At 33.1% G+C, this 6,780-nt stretch overlaps 2 pseudogenes; one reads left to right on the top strand and one right to left on the bottom strand.

Annotated features, from left to right (window-relative positions):
• Positions 1-248: 248 nt before the first annotated feature.
• Positions 249-1,761, bottom strand: LOC111309567 (aminoaldehyde dehydrogenase 1, peroxisomal pseudogene; annotated as a pseudogene).
• A 2,641-nt stretch (positions 1,762-4,402) lies between these two features.
• LOC149513423 (uncharacterized) lies at positions 4,403-5,467 on the top strand (annotated as a pseudogene).
• Positions 5,468-6,780: the final 1,313 nt, after the last annotated feature.

Here is a 6,780-nt window from a genome sequence, read left to right as displayed (position 1 = left end):
TGGAAATGTAAAGTTATGAAAGGTAACAAGGCATTGAATAATGGTCGAGTGAAAAAAAATGTAATGAAATGCATTAATTTGCCCTTATTAAGATGATAACAAGTGAAATCATATTGCAAAAAAGAAATCCTAACATTACTTTAAAAGAACTCTTAGAATGATGAGTAGCATTCAACTAGTTTTAACATCCTCTTTAAAATCATACCTTTGTGCAATCAGGTGAAGGATTTTTATCTCGCCCCATTGATTCATTGTGACTCTTCATATTCTTGATCCTCAAACAAAATGATTGGGCTATTCCTGTCGAGTTCTAAAGATACAAGCTTAACCATTTGAGCAGCTGCTTCCATTATCATGCTCCCTGTTGTAGTGCTTCTGGTAAAGGCAATCTTATCAACATTGGGATGAGATGCCGAAGGAATCATAACTTTCGAGCTTGATCCAGTCAGAATGTTCAAGACACCTGAAGGAAAACTAACCTTCTTACACACGTCAGCCAGCTCCAAATAGGTGATAGATACCAACTCGAAAGGCTTCAATATTATAGCACAATCTGCAGCTAAAGCAAGAGCTACTTTTCAGGTGGCCATCAACAGTGGATAATTCTATAGAGTAATCAATCCAACAACCCCATGTGGTTCTTTAAGCACATAACTCTTAAATGTCTCAATAGGAAGAGAGATGACAACCTTTTACTTCGCATCTAAACCTTTAGTAAGGTACGTATAGTACTCAAAACATCCAGCAACATCATCAATGTCCCAAGTTGCTTCATCAAATGGTTTCCCGTAATTAATTGCTCAAGCTTTGCTAATTCAAATTTTTTTCCTGTTATTTTAGAAATGATGGCCCGTAAATGCTTGGCACGAACAGCCCCAAAAGCTAAAGCCCAATCTTTGCCTTTGTTTCTAGAAAAAGCTCTTTAAATAGCAGCCACTGTAAACTTCATATCTTCAGCTGTAGCTGCTGGAATATGACCGATGTTCTGTTTAATTACAGGATAGATAATTGAAATTTGCTTCTTAAGAACAGGCTCTCTCTACTCGCTGTCAATGAGTAACATTCGACTCAAAATTTGGACCACCATATTAAATCAGTTTGCCTTTTTTTTTTGTTTCACTCTCATCCTCAAACCAGTGTCTAAGAAGTTTTTTTTTCTTTTTTTCTATGATTTTTCTCTAATCTTTATACTCGTGTTCCCTTGTTGCTCTTTTTTTGATCAAAACTTACCATTCCATCCTTGATTAATCATTGCACCTCATGCTTTAGAGTAGTGTAATTTTTAGTACAATGGCCAACAATTCTATAGTGGTAGTCATAATGAGCTGTAGGATCATAACACTTAAGATAAGGTGGTTTGAGTGGGTCCACATTGCTTGGGGCAATCAGGTGGCTATTATAGAGCTCTCGGTATAACTCCGTATAAGTCATAAGGATTGGATCAGATACAAGTTTCTCTCGAATAGTCCATTGCTCTCGTAAACCATTTTTTAGGCTAATATGATGAATTTAGGGTCTTGCAAGAGTTTGACTGTTAAGGCTGTATATGGGAGCTTAGGGGATAAAAATAGGTTGATATATGGATGAATTAGGTGGTTGTGGGGCTGGTTGGTATGGATAAGATGAAGTATTGTTTACAGTATGATAATATGGAGAGTAATCTGAGGGTGGATAAGGTTGATATCCCCTGAACTATCTGTCAAAGCCTATAGCTTGAGCTTTAATATTTTTTTTCTTGGGTACCTTCTTGGTTTCTCCTCTTTTTCACTTGTCATTTTTAATGGCATTCTCAATGATTTTGCCTAAAATCACCATGTTAGTGAAATTCTTTGTGGCATTCCCTATCATCTTTCATAATAGGGGGGTTTCAAAGTGCTGACAAAAAATATGGTGGTCTCTTTTTCAGTCAAAGAAGGTTGCACCTGAGTAGCCATGTTCTTCCACCTCTGGGCATATTCTTTGAACGATTCAATTGCTTTCTTTTTCATATTTTATAAAGAAAGATGATTAGGGGCCAAGTCTATTATATACCGGTATTGACTAATGAAAGCATGTGCCCTATCGCTTCAAGAACAAATGTGTGTCCTATCCAACTGGACATATCATCTAGCAGCAGAGCTTGTTAGGTTATCTTGAAAGACGTGCATCAAGAGCTTTTTATTATTTGACATGGGCAGTCATTTTTTGATAGTTCATAGTAATGTGAGTTTTCGGACACCTTGTACCATTGTATTTCTCGAACTCTGACACTTTAGACTTCAGAGGGATAGCCACATTCGGGACTAAATAGATCTATCAGCTTCAACAAAATAATAAAAACCCATTCCTTCCATTACTCATAGCTTTTCCTCTAACAAGTTTATCTTTTGTTCAACTTTTAAGGCTTATACAAGCTCCTTCCCTTTAAACTTTTTCTGGACATGCATGGCATTATGAGAATCTAAGTTGTTGCATTTGCATCATTAAGAAAGCATTTGCATTTTTTATCATGACATTTATTGTATGCACAATTTTGAGTCACTTGAAAAAGAAATTGGAAATCTTTTAAATTTTTAAGTTCTCAAATGAGAATCTTTGAATTTCAAATTAGAATTTTTGAGGCAGGAAACCCAAAATTTGTCGACTGTGAATCTTCGAACTCAAATAAAAATCTTTGAATTTCAAATGAGAATATTTGAAGTGTGAAACCCAAAATTTGTCGAATGTGAATCTTCGAACTCAAATGAGAATCTTTGAGTTTCGAATGAGAATCTTTGTGGTGTAAAACCCTAAAATCTGTCAAATGTGAGCCTTTGGACTCGAATAAGAAGCTTTGAAATTTTTGGATGTGAATTTCCAAAATTCAAATGAGAATCTTTAAAATGTTGGATGCGAATCTTGATTTTACAAATTTGGATCCTTATGAAACTGAAATTTTGATAATTAAATTTCAGTGAATTCTTACGAAGCTGAAAGGTTCTTGCGAATCTAAACCTTTTATTTTCAAACTCAAATTGTGAATCTTTGAGTTTTCATTACAAATTTCATCAAATTTGATCTACGACTCCTTTGGACATGATTGTCAAGGATCATTTTATTTTTCAAAGTTATAGTTACCTCTGTTTAGAGGAGCAATTTACTTTTCAAAGTTGTGGTACCTCTATTTAAAGGAGCAATTTATTTTTCAAAGTCATGATTGCCTCTGTTTAGAGGAGCTATTTATTTTTTTTCCAAGTTGTGGTTGCCTTTGTCTAAATGAGCAAATTTTTTTCCCAAAGTCGTTGAGCCTCTGTTTAGAGGAGCCTTATTTATATTTTTGAAAATCGTTAAGCCTCTAATTAGAGGAGCCTTATTTATTTTTCCAAAGTTGTTGAGCCTATGTTTGGAGGAGCTTTTTTTATTTTTTCAAAATTGTTAAGCCTCTGTTTAGAGGAGCGATTTATTTTTTAAAAGAGTTGTGGTGCCTCTATTTAAATGATCAATTTATTTACTTTCCAAAGTCGTTGAGCCTTCGATTAGAGGAGTAATTTATTTTCAAAAGTCATTGAGCCTTTGTTTAGATGAATTTTGTTCACTCTCAAAAAATAAAAAAGGGAAATGGATTGTGAACCTCTGCTTAGGGGTGTTTCAAATGTTAAAAAAAAAAGAATGTGTCAGCATAATTAGGGTTCTATGTCTTTGCACAATCCTGTTGCAAAGGAAATGCGCAAAAAAGGATAGCTGTAGCCACCCAATATGTCCAAGGTTTGTTTCTTTGGTTTTATTAATTAATTAAAAAATAATAAAAATGAAAAAAAGTGGTTGAATTGGTGCAAAACTGGGTCGAAGAGTTTACGAAGGATTGAAAGAGGTTGGATGGGATTAGAGCTCAAAGGAAATTAGAATTCTTTTTTTTTTTTTAGGGTTCTCAAATCAGAACCCTATAAATAGATGCCTACACAGAATACACATAGGGGGAAGTACAAGAAAAAAAAAAAGAAAAAAAAGAAAACTTTCTTCCTTGCTTCCCACTTCGTTGGGCCTTTCTGCCCTAAGTCGTCGACAATCGCCTCTCCTCTTGCCTAACGACCACATCTGACGTTGGCGTTGCCACACTTCTCTCTTTTTTTTTCTCCACGTGTCTCTATTCCTTTCGATGTCACTTTCTTTCACTGTGAGTTGCAGCCATGTACGAAATGGATAAAGTATCGGCTATAATGATAGACCTAGGGTCTCACACTTACAAAGCTAGTTTTATCGATGAGGATGTTTCTAACGCTGTGTTTCCTTTTGTTATGGGGTCCATTGATCAAATGGTTGCCACCGATGATGACAACGAAACAATGATTCTGAGACTAACAACAATAATGTTGATTCCAACAAACCCAAGGGAAAACGCAGATTGTATATAGGCTCTCAAGCCTTGGGTTTTCAACGTAGGCATATGGAGGTTCTGTCTCCCTTAAAGGATGGGGTTATTGTTGATTGGGATATTGTTGATAGCATATGGGATCATGCTTTTAAGGAGTGTTTACTCATTGTCCTAAGGAACATCCAATGCTACTTGCAGAGCCATCTTCCAGCATACAAAAAAATCAAAGAGAAAAAGGGAAAAAGGCTGACGACAATGGCCTTCTTCTCCATTTTCTCTTTTGCTCTCTTTTTCTTTTTCTGTGCTTCTCAGGTGATCACCCACTTCAAAGAAATTGACTTAGCAACAAGTCCAGCACTAGATGTTACCCCAACCCCCCTTTCTAGGCATTCATCCATTCATGGTTCTAAAGATGTTTTGTTATATGACTTAGTTCGAGCTTTTGGTCTCTTAAGATTGAAACTTGGGAGTTCATCCATTCATGGTTCTAAAGATGTTTTGTTATATGACTTAGTTCGAGCTTTTGGTCTCTTAAGATTGAAACTTGAGAGTTATGCCAATTCTTTTCGTGTTTCTTTGGCCCCATCTGTTTTAATACCTGAAAGATTACACACCAAAATACAAGTTTGCTTTCATTGGAATGCTTCACTTGGATTATGCAACTATGAGAATGATGATTGGAAGGCAATGCAAAAGGGTATATGGCATGCTATCATGTCACCTTATGATGATAGGTACATTGATGTGAAGTTCATTGGTGATGTGTCTAGCTCTGTTACGATTGCTATTGAAGAAGATTTACAGTGATGGCGGCTTGTGTTTCTTGCTTTAGGATTGGTCTTGTTGTGGTCGGCACCATTTGTCAACAATTGGGTTCCTTTTTACTATAGTTGTTCAATGGCTATTGGCATTTTTCTTGTCATTATAATTCTTCTCTTTCAAAGAATGAAATTGTTGCTAACAGGAAGGAAAAATATCTTTTATCTCACTATATAGGGATCAGTACTTGGAGCTGGATCTTTTCTATTACATCAATTCTCCGTGTTGGTAAATTCAATTCTTGTCAATTTTGGGTTGAGCGAAGAAATGCATAATCCGTCTTTGCCTCAAGCCAAGTTGTTCCAAGGTTTTTTTTAATAGTTATTTATTTATTTATTATTATTATTATTATTGTTATTATTTCTAAGTTAGAATTATTTGGTATTCCTTAATTTTTTTTTTGATTTTCCTAAGATAAAAATTCCTAAAAAATATTTATAAGGAAAAGTTGAAAGTATCAATTTTCCTTAAAAATAAAATTTATAAAATAAAAATTTTCAAAAGCATTTTGGGGGAAAGTTGAAAGTATCAATTTCCCTTGAAATATTTAAAAATATATATTTTTAGGGGAAAGTTGAAAGTATCAATTTTTCTTTAAAAATAAAATTTCTAAAAAATATTTTTAGGAAAAAGTTGAAAGCATCAATTTTACTTGAAAATAAATTTTTCTAAAAAATGCTTTGTGGAGAGGTTGAAAGTATCAATTTTCCTTAAAGTAAAATTTCTAAAATAAAAATTATCAAAAAACATTCTGAGAAAAAGTTGAAAGTACCAATTTTCTTTAAAAATAAAAATTATCAAGAAAAACATTTTAAGGAAAAGTTGAAAATATCAATTTCTCTTGTACAAAAGCAAATGAGTTTTTTTTTAATAAAATAAAAAAAAGAATTTATATCAAAAGTTGAATCGTTATTCCTTATTTTATTTTATTTTATTTCTTTTGTTTCCTTTTTTTTCTTGAATTTTTTTTTAATGTTAAGTAATCCGATGATGGAGTTTCTGCAAGTGAAATAGTAGTTTTCTTGCATACTCTTAAGGTGAGGGAATTTTCTTAATTTTTTGCCAAAAATATTGGAGTCAATTAAGAATAATTTTTAATAATTAATTACTTGATAAAATTTTAAGGCTTATCGGATAACATGAAATTAAGCTGGTACCATCTTTTGATAGGCGTTGTGAGGGTGCTATAACTTTCTTCACTCACAACTAAACTCTCGAACCCTGTTCTGGTTAATAGACTTGAATCTATTCTTTTAGGGACTCTTAAACTTAAGTGTTCCTTGAAAGAATAGATTCCTTAGGTGATCAATCGCACCTAAACAAAAAAGATTGGTGGCGACTCCTCAAGTCAATGTCTAGCGATAGATCCCCAGATCTAAACGTTATGACATAGGTTGTTAAACTTATAAGAAAATATTAATACAAGTTTATAATTAATTTATTAACTAAGACATATTTAAATTCTTGAATTTTTTATTGAAATTAATTCTGAAAAAAAATGTAATCATAGAAAAATAATTTGAAATTTACATATTTAATGGATTAATAAAAGTCCTCTTTTATTGAATTTTTTTCTTTTTTACTTATAATAATTAATTTTTAGAATATTCACATGATAAATGAAACATTTC

This window comes from Durio zibethinus, chromosome 19 (genome assembly GCF_047325235.1).
Source record: "Durio zibethinus cultivar Kanyao isolate XHJ-2024 chromosome 19, ASM4732523v1, whole genome shotgun sequence".
In the NCBI taxonomy this organism is placed as follows: Eukaryota; Viridiplantae; Streptophyta; class Magnoliopsida; order Malvales; family Malvaceae; genus Durio; species Durio zibethinus.
The sequence above is the reverse complement of the archived record's forward strand: the minus strand, read 5'-3'. Positions and strand labels throughout refer to the sequence as shown.